Below are 14162 nucleotides of genomic sequence, written 5' to 3'. Positions count from 1 at the left end.
CTTCATTAATGCCTATGTTTGAGAGTAGAGAGCCCACTAGACAGCATAACTAATGGAAAAAATTAAAGAGAAACCTGGGCAGAGACCCAATCTGACCAAATTGAAGAAAGGAATTGTCAACCCCGGTATTAGGCAGGCTGGAGGAGTTTGGACCGCAAATAATCTCGGCAGGAAGAGTGTGACCAGTGGATTCATGTTGGTCAGTGTGTTTTATTACCAAGTCCTACAATGTGGCTTCAAGGGCAAATAAACGTACAGATTCTCAAAAGATCTCCGGAATTGGGATTGACTCAAGCTCACAGAAGATATGGCAATGGGCTAGTAACTGTATACAGCAGAAATTAAGCAAGTTCAAAGCACAAGAGAAAAAAAAAAAAAAACTTTTCCCAAGGAATCCTAAGTTTACCTCCTTTCCTTTACCATTCCATCTCTTGCATATGTTTTCAATTAAGAAATGACTGCAAAGTACTATGCTTCTTTTTATAGAACCAAGATACTGATTTACTAAGAAATGTAAGGTTATACTTAGATGGAATTAAACCGCATATGGTGACTGCAGTCATTCTATTTCCTTGGGGCGGAGGACGTACTGAATGGTAATGTGCTTTATGGTCACTGACCTTGCTTTTTATTTAGAGAAGCAAGAAGAGCTTTTAAAATAATCCCCATGTAACCCTCCAAAAAAGTTATACCAATACATTAAAGTTCTGTGGCTTAAAGTTTTCCTCCCAAGTGGTCTCTTATTCCCTTTCCAAGGTAGTACAAAATTAAACTGCCTTTGTTTCCAGTCCTTTCCTGCCTCCAAGATACTGGGACAAGACCAGTAGGTTGAATTAGTGCTTCCAAGCATGTGAATTGCACTTGCTCAATTGTTGCGTGTGTGTGTTTTTTTATTCAGAGTTGCTTCCTTTCTCCCCCTTCCATGAGAAGTGTTTTGCACAGAACTACCTCTGTGCTCCTTCCATTGCCTGACTCTGTGCTCTTTATGACTCTGCACAGATGTGAATCAAATGCTTATTGCTACTTCAATGTTAGAAATGTCAGATTTGGCCTGCACTCTGCAATGTAGAGTTATCAGTAAGTAGCTCATCTGAGAAAGGAAATGTGTTCAGACACCATACATATCCTCCTTAATGTGTGAAGAAGAGGGAGAAGGAGAGAATTCTTAGGCAGGACCATAATGAGAACGGGAATGTTTTTGTTCCATCACACCCACCAGAGCCACTGAATGATTAAAACAATTTATTCTGTTCCCCTCAAGCACCCTGATACAATTCTGTAATTCTCAGACTTTTCCTTCTCCCTACTTGGAAATAAATGTATACAGTATCCTCCACCTGTTGTTCAAAAAACTTAGTTGTGTTATTCCTATTAATGGAGAGTTCTGCTCACTGAAACATCCACTGAGATAACACGTAAATACATGCAGAGCAGCCCAAATGCCTTTGTGATATCTAACTTTATTCCTAGGAAAAAGATTAACGGTCATTTTTTCCAATTTTCATTGGCTACTGAGTAAACAGTACTTCAAAATCTTGTGTACTATTTAAATGTGTACTATTTAAATGTGTACTATTTAAATGTGTACTATTTAAATTAGTGCTCATTGTTAAACAGACCAGGAATAACAAAACATGAAACAATTATAATAGTTTTAGTGAGATATTTATTTGCTCTAAATGAATTCATGAGTTTTACATTTGGCATTATTCTTTACAGGTATTTCCACTAGAACAGAATTTTAATCATTTCATAACATAATCAAATATCACATATTTTAACAATGATAGTAGAGACATAAAGGCCAGGATTTCAATTGGCAGAAGCTTTATATGCTAATTTAAGAGAAAGATAATTCTGAATTTAGTTCCACATATTGAAAAAATGTTGCCTTAGCCACTTTCTATTGCTATGACAAAATGATGGAGACTGAGTACTTTATAAAACATAGAGGTTTATTTAGCTCAAAGTTCTGGAGGCTGAGAAGTCCAAGATGCTGTCATCTGAGGAGGGCTTCTTAACTGCATTCTAGAGGAGAAGAGGGCACCATTTGGTGAGTCAAATCAAGTGCACCAAGAAGCTTAGTTTTATAATAAAACCATTTCTGCAATAACCTACCAATCCATGAATGAATGAGCCCATTCTTGGGGGCAGAGCCCTAATGATCCAAATTCACTTTCTGAAAGATCCCACCTTTCAATATTATTGTACTAGAGACCAAATTTCCATCATAAGAACGTAGGGGACACATTCAAACCATTGAAAGTATGTTGCATGAAAGCATGAAATTATGTTTCAGCAGGATGGTGTGCACTTGTCACATGGACTGGAAATTAGGAGATAGTTGCTCACTTGAACTACAGTTGTGCTTTCTGCACAGCTTCCCTGCCTTCTATTGTGTTTTTCCCATAAGAATCTTGTTAGCACCTATTTCTTATCTCAGTGGATTGAGATAAAAACTTATTTTTAAATAAAAACAAGCTACTTGAACACCTCTGAAATAAATGGAAATTAATTTTCATTTTATACTGTAGGAATAGCCATTCTTGGGAAAGGGGGACCTGGATCTGGACACAGGCCATATTCCTCCTTGCATATTGTTGATGGAAATTAGGTTCATCTAATATCTTTGTAGAAAGCACAACTCAGTCCCCAAATCCTCAATACTAGAAACTCTTAAGAAGTAGTCAGCATTATAAACTTCTGTCAGAAGAACTCTATCTGTTTCCTATGTCAACAAAAGAGATTCAAAAGTATTTTTTGTTAGGAAAGGAACATGATAAAGAGTTGGGCATAGTTTTATATTTGACTCTGATGTCTTGATTTCATGACATGCCTACAAATCATCTTTCAGTACCTTCCAAGAAGACTGAGTAACTCTGTATATATTGTCATGTTCTGCTAATCACTGCATGTTTTAATCAAAAAGAAAATATGAATTCTGAAAGTTTATATTCTGAAAGTTGATAAGGAACCAAACTTTGTTCTGAGCATTGAGTAAAGATTTTAGTAAACAGGTAGATAGTAGACTAGCTAATATTAACATGATTTCACTGAGATTACTTTTACTTAGGATAGATTCACCCAGAAAATATTTATAATCAGCAGTTCAATTTGTTAACAGAACTAGTGTAGGTCATTTGGCCTTATACCAACATCTTGTCATTTGGTTACATTCTATAGATGACTTTACAGTTGAATTCATGCTGTTGCCAGGCCTTTTGTTGAAAGGTAATATGGTAATATTCACCAATATATACTGACATACACTAGTCAGTGAAAAACCTTTTAGAGCTTTTGATGATAACAACCTACTTTGTCATGTGTCATAGGTTCACCAACACTGCACTAAGTTGTCAATAATTGCTTGGCTTTTTAGAAAGTATCTTTTGAGTAGAATATCCATATTAAAAATGTTTGAGTAGATGAGGTGTTTTGTATGGATGAAAAACATAGTAGAACCCCAGAAAACTAAAGCTTGTAGTTTTGGTAGTGAGGACTATGATTAGTTTTCCTTATGTTAATTAAGGCCAGAGCACTGATTATGTGGCTTAAGAGGTTATTCTGACACCCGAAGTCATATATAATGTAGCACTTCAGGAATCCCTTCAAAGATCCAGTTTCTTCCCCAGTGACTTTATGCTACTTCCCATAAAATGTCCAGTAGAAGCCTTTTGCAATATTAACTATTTGAACATTGATCTCACTATTCATAGTGGATGCAGCAGTTTTGGCAAAAGGGCTTCATAGAAAATGCTGGAAACTCAAGATCTCAAGCAACACAGTTTGCATCCCTAAAGCAGGCTGCGGAGGGTCCTCTCTTTGGACAAGAAGAGCTCAGAACTTCACACTTCTCACTGAGCTACCAGTGATGAAGATTCCCAGTGTCCTGCTTGTCTACTCACGTTAAAATAGGGCTATGGAAACCGGCACTTCATTTTCTGAGCCCCCTCTTAGAGAGGGAGGAGGTCACTCAGACAAAAGAAGGCTTGCTAACTGTTTCTTGCACTTATGGATGCTGTTACTAATTGGGAAGAATCCTAGGCTTCTCTCTTTCCTGGCATCCTACAAATAGCATCTAATTCTTAGGCTAACCAGTTGCAGGAGAGGTGAAGAGCTGTGGTCAGGAGTACTGTTGTCACTATGAAAAACCAAGACATCTGGGAGAAGTTAGAAAGGTGCTGTTCTTGCAACTGTGGGTTATAAATGATGTGAGGAAAGTTCTTATTTATCAGTTGCAAGGAGCATAATATTTGGACTAAAACCTGGAACAACTCCTACAATTTTTATTTCCTTTTTTGTGGTTTAAAACATTTTTATTAGTATATGTTTTCAGTACACAGTGAATACATTTATCATGGGGAGTTAGCACATGTACACAAGACATCTTAATTCTTATTAATTCTTCCTCTATCTTGATTTTTAGTTTCTTAAAATAGTTTTGGAATTTATAGTTGAGATAAGGATAGTGATATCAAAATATTGATTTTGTTTGTAAGTTTCATCAATATCGGAAGGTTAATTTACTTCAATAATCAAGCATAGAACAATTTAGATTCAGTCATATCTTCAATAGTATCCTGCTTAATGGGTCTTGAATCTCATGTTTGCATGCCTGTGTGTGTATGTGTTGAATATTTTCTGCTAAGTTTTTAGCTACGTAGGGCATATCAACTTATTCACACTTTAGCACGGTGAGCAGAAGGGTGAGCTTGTGATTCTCTTGAATCAGGAAAGCTATGCTTCTGTGGGAATATTTATAACATCACATTTTCTGTTCCACTTCTCCTAAGGGGCAACTAGGGAAAAATCCCTTTAGAGCTTTTGCATGAGTCACTCTAGTCAGTGCTGCTGTTTGTGAGCAGTGGGCAGACACTCCCAACACGTGCTCTGAGAGACATTTTTATTCCTTTAATGCATTTCTACCTCTGTCCTAAAGTTTTTTCTTAAAAGGGAGGTGTGTGTGTGTGTATGTGTAAGAGAGGGAGTTACAAGAATACTGATTTATATGCTTCAAATTCCCTTCTACTTTGTACGGCGATCACATACTATTTCCAAGACAGAGACATCCTGTGAGAAACAGATTTCATTAGAGAGTCTGAAATGACAGGAATGGTTTAAATTTAGCATTGCAGAGGGAAAGCTGCCCCTAGGTAACATACAACTAAAATGATTCCAAATGTTTTATCTGATGCCAGCTGCTCAGCCTTCTGGATAAATCATTTCACAGCCTACACTTCAGAGTGTTTAGCACAGATATCTGCCTCTGCCACAAATATCCTTCCCTGAAAATAAACAACCACGGCTGTGCTGCCACCTCAAAAGGGGCTGCCCTCTCCATTATGGCTCTTCTTCCACCACCCTGTCCCCTCATCCCGTCAGTTCAGAGGTGGGGTCAGAGCAATGGACTCTGCCAGTTGGGACCAAGTGTCCCTGGGCACTCCAGCCACTCATGCCTAGTTATTTTCCTTGGGACCTGGTGAATCATCCTTTGTACCATGGTACATTGTGTGACTCATTTCAGGCTGTTTTCTGCCCAGTCTCAGTCCAGTGGCTCATTTCTGGAGAGGGCCCTTCCTGGTCTGTTAAATGTCATGGTTCACAACATTACACTTTGTAGCAACCCCATGGCCACTTCACTGGAGATTACTGTAGTTAAATAATAAGATGACAAAGAAATTGCTTTTGTGTGGGTGGGTAAAACCATCCAGGCCTATCAGACACTTACTTTAAAACCATAATTTGCATAGTGCTATGTGGTGATGACAATACTGGACTTTATAATTTTGTTCCCTTTGTTTTTATCAGGAGACATATGTGTATCAAATGTTGAATGTAAAATCAGTATCTATTTAAAGGAGTTTTGGGAACAAATATAATTAGTGGTTTCCATTTCCTAATGGCCTTCCTTTCTCTCCCCTCTTCTGTTCTTCTTTTCTCATACATATTTTGAAGAAAAAATTTTAATTTTTTTCTCCTTGCATGCCTTTGCTAATTTATGACAAAATGGTTTTTTCAGAAGAAACATTACCAGTCAAATTAGAAAAATGAGTGTCCAGCATACCTAGAATTGATATCTTTCATCTGTGGAGATGTGAGGACCTTTTAGGTGTCTCTCTTAGATATTAAAGAAGCTAGTAGTAGTCACTTCCACTTCTGAAGGGCCAGGGAAAAAAGTAGAAATGCCTTGTGTCTGTTTCATGTGTGCAGGGCAAGCGTGGTGGCCTTCAACCTTGGCTGTGATTCCTAATGGCCAGACAGGCAGCGGCCCTTGGGTAATCTCAGCAGAACATAGGCCATGTTTTCTCAATTGTTTTATTTAGTCACATTTCTTTTTCAAGGCAAATTTTAGAATTTTACAAGGGAAAGTTTCAGCTTTTCCTAGATTAGAAAACAGATTGTAAAATATTTTGCTGGGTCAGGATAAAAAATTACCTCACCCTGAGATGAGCTCAGGGTTTTGCTTAAGACCCAAATGCCTCGAAAGTTTAAGTAGGTTTGGTTTGAAGAAAAGTGACAAAAAACAATTATATCTCCATGCTAGACAGTTACCTAATGAGCCAAAGGAGTCTGATGTGGTCCTTACAATGGCCTGGTGAGTGGAGAACATTCCTTTTAATAGAGTGTTCCTGATTGAAAAGCACTTACCAGCTGAAGACGTGCTACCACTCCTGCAGTTGTGGTCCAGAGGACATCAGGCATCGCATGCTGTTGCTGTGTGTTTTAAATTAGCTTAGTCAAGCTATAAATATTTTTAGTAATTTCTGAAAAATGAAATAGTTCTGTCTAAACCAGAAGACTGGGTTGTGCAATATAAATTAACTTCTTATGGAGGTGAAGTCTGGGAAACAGAATGGAAGTGTTTTTCTAGCTCTGACTCACCAAATGGGATTAATTATAATTGTTCATATTTGCTCTGAGGATTTCTCAGTCACCTCTGACATGAAATTCAAATTCCTGCCCACAGACTCTCATGACTTACATTGACTGCCCACAGCAACCTCATCCTTTAATTCATACCTCCTCATCAACTGCTTCCAGTGTCATTGATTTTGCCTCAACTCAAGGTACTTTCCTAACTAGAATGGTTCCTTCTTTCTCTCTGTCCTGCTTAGTATCTCCATTCCTCTGTTTAATACCAATGGAAATCTTCTTATCCTAAAAACTTTCCTAAAGAAACTTGAGCAATTTTTAATCACTCAGCCCCACCACTTTTCTTTTTATTTGTAAGTGACCTTAACTCCGTACACAGTATAAACTGGCATTCACTGGAGACTAATTTTGACTAGCCTTCAAACAGGAAACTACTCCAACCACCACTTGGTGGAATAACTAATGTTTGAGAGATTAGAAATGAGATGACGTATACATGGCTTTTCTTCCCTTTTTACTTCTATTACCTCAGAGCATGAAGGAATACAGAATAATGAGGAATATAGTAGGCAAAGCAAGAATTCTTAAACAAACCTGAGCTGGACGGATTGAGCTGACCTGGATGACAGTGAGGTTTTTTCTTAGTTAGTTCATTTGTTTGTTTTTTCAGACTTTGGAATTAGTTGTGATTTTTTTGGGGGTGGGTACTGGGGATCAAACTTGGGTCCTTGCACCTACGAGGCAGATGGCGGCACCACTGAGCTAAATCCCTGGCCCAACTAGTTGTGATGTTTTAACAGGAGCTCTGGATAATGATAATCAGACCTCTTCTAGGACCTTGGTAGCATTACTGATTGTCATCCCCTATTTCCGTGGTCTAGGAAACCAAATGTCATGAAGCAGATACTGTTTAATAATTATTGGAGTATGCAGACAATAATGCTAGTACTAGAGTGTATGGGAAAGATATAAAAAGTAAAGACTTAAACTAAAAATTGTACCACACTCAAGACAATTAATTTTTTCATCTGTTGGATTATGTCTTGCACTATGCTAGGTACAACTTACAGAGTTACACAAACATACCTTTTTGGTTTTAATAATTAGAAGGGCCACAGAATTTTCAGAATTGGAGTGAAGATGTAGGTTGGATATGAAACTTCATGCATAACTGATAGAGAAGTGCTATATAATGAAATAGGCCCTTGCCTTGCCTCCTTTTTTATTTTTTCCACAGAATGTTTTGTTTTAGAAATGTAAGTTTGTGTTCCTGGACTCCTGCCCAATGTATCAAATGGGGTCTGTGACTGTTTGAATTGTGTGACCTTTCAGGAATGTTCTTTTTAGCTCTGCCCTCTCACAAGGTTCTGTTAAGCTCCGCCCCACATCAGGAATGTTTTGTAACTCCGCCCCTCTACTGCAGGAATGTTTGGTATCTTTGTCCCCTGCTTCAGTGAGCATGCTCTTAAGACATGTGTTTCAGGAATGTTCTGCAACTCTGCCCCTTTATTGAGGGAATTGACTTCTCACTTGGAGACTGACATGGACATGGATTGTTTTATCTCAATCAGCATAATCCTTCCTTCACCATATCATCATCATTGATTCAGGTAACCTAGATTAAGCCACTGTGCACATAGTATTGCCTTATCAAAAGAATTAAATTAAACTAGATCTGTAAAATGTTCAGGAAAATAAAACATGCAAAATTTCATTTTATGATATTTTGTAAGAAAAACATGTTTCCTGTCCTTTTTAGAGCACTGAGAATGCTACCATAAATTGATCTTTCTTTTCTGGGTGCTATGATTTGTAGATGTGAAGTTTGGACCTGCTGCACGTTGTCAACATAAGGGATATTAGCTTGAGGATTGTGATAGTTGATTATGTCAACTTGAGTAAGTAATGCCTAATTAAATTGGTTCAGCAGAGTTCTGGGTGTGGAAAACCCATCCTAGGGAGGATTGTTGCCAGAATGGTGTAAACGGGAAATGAAGAAGGAAAAACTGCCTGTGTCTTCTTGAGAGAAGCTCCAGTCTTTGTGTTCACCTTGGACATCATCTCTTGTCTTCCAGTGCAGACTCTTTCTTTGGTCCTCTGGTGCAGACCTTTCAGCCTTCCATTGCAGACCCTTCGGCTTCCTGATATGGATTCACTAGGAGCACTACACAGAGCTCCAGGCCTTTGACTGGATCCTTCGGATCCCCAGGATGTAGACAGAACTTTCGCACTCTTCCACACTTATCTCTGTGGGCAGCCATTGTAAGCCAATCTTATATATTCTTATATATTTGTTTATCTTATTTCTATTTCTCTAGTAAACACTGACTGATACAAGGACAAAGCTAATAACACAAAGGCAGGATAGAGAGTTGTAAAGAAATTGATCCCCGATAGCATTATTAAACCTCAAGGAGCAGCTTGCTTCTGAACTTTTCAGTTGTGTGAACCAGAAATCCCACCATTTAAGACAGAGTTTGATATTTGTTTATTTGCAGCATAAGTGTATTAACTGAGGACTCCTACTTGATTCATTAGCATATATGTAAATAGTACTGAAGGCTATGAGACTGGATGAAAAAATGCCAGGAAAAAATATAAAGAAAGAAGATTGAATCTGTGGTATTGGAAGATGACCAAAAGAGAAGAAATTGGCAGAGACATGTATAGAGTCATGGATCCCTAAAGAGGAAAGTGCCTCAGGAAGGAAAGAATAGTCACCTCTTTGAAAGTTGCTGGGACTTTGGGTCATGATGGCACATAACCCTTGAAGATGCAGTATAGAGCTTATTAGAGTGACTGCAAGAGCAGCCAGTGGAGGGAAGGATGACAGACTGGTAGGAGAAGGTTGGAGGTGAAAGGAGGTTAGGGAATGGAGCGTGAATGGAAACAAAGTTTGAGAAGTTTTTCTGTGAAGGAGCAGAGAAGTAAGTAGAAGCTACTATGGGAATTAGGACATTTTCTTTTGTTGCTATTTCTCTTTATTTTTTGAGAAAGGACAATATGAACGTGTCCATGTGCTAACAGAATGATCCAGAAGAGAAGAATAGAAGAAAGAAGAAATAGATGCAGTAGTGATGTCCTTATGAAGGTAAAAGGAAGGGTTCCCAGAGAATAAGATGTACAGACACTTCCCTTATCAAAGGAGAAATAAACAGGAGTATGGAGAAAAGTAGATCAATGCATTTGTAACAAGAAGATGGAGAAGCTTTCTGTGTACTTTTCCAGTCAACAATGAATAAACTTTACCTGTCAGGATGAATGGAAAGAGTGTAATTAAAACATTACTGCTCTAAATCATTCTTCTGGAGAGTAGAACTTTTCTTTAAGAGGCTCTTCAAAAATAATATTATGAGGGTTATGAAACTCTTCATAGTAAATTTCTTGCAAAACTCTAATGGTCTGCTCTGCTATTTTTTAAGGTTTTGCTACCCCGAAGTTCTATTGGAGGGGTAATAGAGGATGGCTATTTCTTTTGCTGTCAAGAGAAAGGACTGGGTAACTAGACCTGGATTCCCCATGCACTGGTTTTAGTGAAAGGAAAAGTTAAAAATTTCCACCTAAAATATTCTTAAGCCAATGAAATATGCATTATTGTGTTCCAACATGGAGTGCTTATTAACTACAGCCAGATTAGCTCAAATCTGTTCTCTTTTGTTGACACAGCATCCACTTTTCTTCTTTCAGTAAATTTGTTTCAGTTTTTTGTTTTGTTTGGTGCAGGTGATCAAACTCAGGACCATGGGCTTGTGAGGCAGGTGCAGTGTCACTGAGCTACATCCCTGGCCCCTCAATTGTTTGATTGGAAGAATTTTGTCAAAAGTTGGAAAAATAATTTACAACCCTTATCCAAATCTGTAACTAAAATATATACTCAGTAGCCTGAATGATGAATAAAATATCATATTCCACTTCTCTGGATAGTTTTATAAGCATCAAGTGAGAAAGTATGTGATATTTCAATATGATTAACCATGACTTCTAGTTATAAATTAGTGAAAGATTTTTATTACATCTCAATTGCAGCTTTTAGTTATTTAAATAAGTTAATTAGACTATTATGCAGGCCATGTGAACGAGGAAAGAGTCTGGGTTATTATTTTGTGAATATGCTACTAGGTTTTTGCTTGGGTTAGATAGCGTAAAAATAACTTGTTTCACATAAAGTTGTTTGGGAACTTGAAATACAGCTTCTTTTGTATGTAGCTTCTCTACTTGCACATTTATGAAGAGCCAGCATACACCCTCACAAGTCTACCTGCAAACAGATCCTGATGACGCATGGTTGAGAACAAAGACAGGGTTCATTTGGGTAAAGTCAGATCCAGGTCAATTCATTATCCATGATCCAAAGAAGGTCTGGGCAAAGATGAAAATAAATGATCTTTTAAAGTTAGATTGTTTAAAACACATGGCTCAGAAAAGGCTAAGACTACACATTCATAATATTCAGTCACTGGGCATTTTTTGACTTTTAAAAGGGTGCTTGTTAAAATTACTTTAAAGATGTTTAGTTCAAATGGAAAATTTCAATCATGGTTTCCATGTCTAACAATATATGGTTATTTAAATTTAAAATGATACATATGATATATATATATAATTTATAATAAATTGAACAATATTGATACATATGATATATATATAATTTATAATAAATTGAACAATAAATATATGATTTTTAATTTAATAGTAAATGCATTTATGCTATATTTAAATTTTATATATTATAATTTAAAATTCAAATATATGTGCCTTTTAACTTATATAACTACAGGTGTTATAACTTTTACTGAAGGGAATTTTAGTGTCAGGGATAAAGCTGATTTTACAAAAAGTTCTTGCACTGAATGGGTGAGCAGCTTCTGGTCATGATTATAAAGGTATTTCTTGAGGAAGTAGTGTTGAATGGTCTTTATTCTTGAAATATTTGATATGAGTTTGTTGGGATAGGTTGTTTTGGGGATTATCATTTACAATTTTTATTTTCTTTCAGTTTTGTTTACTGCTTCCTGTAGGTGGATTATATCTCTTCACCCCAATTTTCAGGCCTGGTCATGTGATTTGCCTCAGCTAATGAAATGGCACACCAGGTACTAGGTGGCATTACTATCAGAAAAAATTTTAAGACTATAACATGGCTCTGTTGTTTTTCTTTCCTCCTTCATAAAACTGGCAGTAACCTCGAGCCAAGAGTGAAGTTTAGTATTAGCAACTCACCAATCAACAATTATTGTGTCTATTATTATTCTTTATTTTTCTTCACTGGAGAAAGTTATCTACATCATATTTTTAGTACACAGAAGTAAAGGAGAAGGAAAGGCAAGAAGTGAGAAAGGAAAATAAAGTCCAAAATATTAATCTCAGATATATTCCTTTTCTTTTGACTTCTCTTTTCCTAATATTCTATCAATGGGATTTTGAAGTCTTTCACCACCTTTTTAATTTGTTCAGATATAGCCCAGAGTCAAATAGTTATTTGTTTTCAAATAGTTATTTGGACAAAACTGCTTTTCATCAAATCATCGAGACTTATCCACAGTGACACATTGGTAGGGCCAAGTGGAAAAGTGTACACAGCTCTGTCACAGAAGATGAGCCAAGTTCTATGATGGAACAGGGCACTGGTGTCCTATATGATCTTAGAGCACAAAGTGCTGGATCCCAAATAGTGGCATAAGGAAGAAAATCAAGCCCTGTTCTCTTTAAGGAGAAGCTGGCAGGTTTCCACTTTTTCTAGGATATGTCTGGCAATCATAATTTTTAGGCAGAAGATAATGAAAGATTTAATGTGTTTTTTCTTATAAAAGTAGATATATTAAATGAATAAAATAAAATGTTTGACATAATAATATCTTATTTTTTTTACTATTTTTTTCTCAAAGTAGAAGAAAAGCATTACTGCATGTTTAATATATTTGGGATGTGTACCATTTAGATATGGTTTAAATGTTTTCACCAAGGGCTCATATGCTGAAAATTGGTCCCTAGTGAAAATTGGTTGGGTGGTGGTGAGACCTTAAAGTGGGGCTTAGTGCAAAATAAGTTGGTCTTGCTCTTAGAAAGGATTAACATAGTTCCTATGAGACCCTGGTTAGTTCCCGTAAGAGTGAGTTTTTATAGAAAAAGCAAGTTTTGCCTCTGAACTGCTCTCTTCTCATCTCATTATGAAATCTCTCTCTCTCACATCATACTCCTAATATAATGCCATCTATCATGTTGACATATAGCCAATGGTTTCCTCACTAGAGGCCAAAGAAATCAGGCCATATCATCTTGGACTTTCAGCCTCCAAAATGGTAAGCTAAATGAGCCTCTCTCTCTTTTTTAAAAAATAAAATCCCCAGTCCCAGGCCACAGAGAATGAACTAGTACACTTTGCATGATTTCCTATACTCGTATTTTTGGGCACATCATCTAACTATTGCCTTCATAGCTTTGATGCTGATGTGAAGAACCAAGCCCCATTTTTTTGCTCTAGTAATGTAGTAGGCAGACTATGATGGCCTCAAGATTTCTATCCCTGGGTACATATGCCTTTTACCCAATTATTCAGTAAATAAGGCAGAGCATGGTGGCAGCTGAATAAGATCCTCCAGTGATTATCTATACACAGAGAGACATTCGAATAGTTATTCACATGCCAAACTACTTTCGCTAGAGCTGAGGAAGCCAAATAAGAAAGCGTACTGCATGGTTTTAGTGTAATGAAAAAGGACGCACTGAAGAAGTCAGGAAGCAAAGTTACCTCTCCCCCACTCCAAACAGTGTTGAGAGACTTCTTCCACTTGGGGGAGAGAGGGAATTAAATCCTGGCCTTAGACTTCAATCCAGATTTTAGACCTGCCATAGTAAAACTTGGTGCCTGGGCAATCTCTACTTCCAGGCCAGTACCTGTAGACTAAGCCACTGGAGCTACATCCATCAGGTACTAACAGATTCTACCAACTATCCATCAACTTCAGAGAGCAGAGACAGAGATAACACTCCACCTGATCGAGAGAAGGACATGAACTCTGCCTTGAGCCTATGAGCTGGGCCCCCAGTAGTGAGACATGGCAACAGGCAGACACCAAAGGCCCGTATATGGGCCAGAGCTCATGGGTAGAATCTCTAGATCCAGCTTCAAGCAGTGATCTGTGCATCACTGCGACAGATGAGTTTCAGCCTATTTTGACGTGGAGTTCTACCAAACATTTAAAGAAAAACTGCTACCAATTCTTTTTTAATTATTCCCCTCAAAATGAAAGAAGAGTTCTTTCAAACATATTCCACAAGGCAAGATACAA

This window comes from Fukomys damarensis, unplaced genomic scaffold (assembly GCF_012274545.1).
Source record: "Fukomys damarensis isolate Sample0158 unplaced genomic scaffold, DMR_v1.0_HiC HiC_scaffold_14, whole genome shotgun sequence".
Taxonomy (NCBI): domain Eukaryota; kingdom Metazoa; phylum Chordata; class Mammalia; order Rodentia; family Bathyergidae; genus Fukomys; species Fukomys damarensis.
This window is presented reverse-complemented; position numbering follows the sequence as displayed.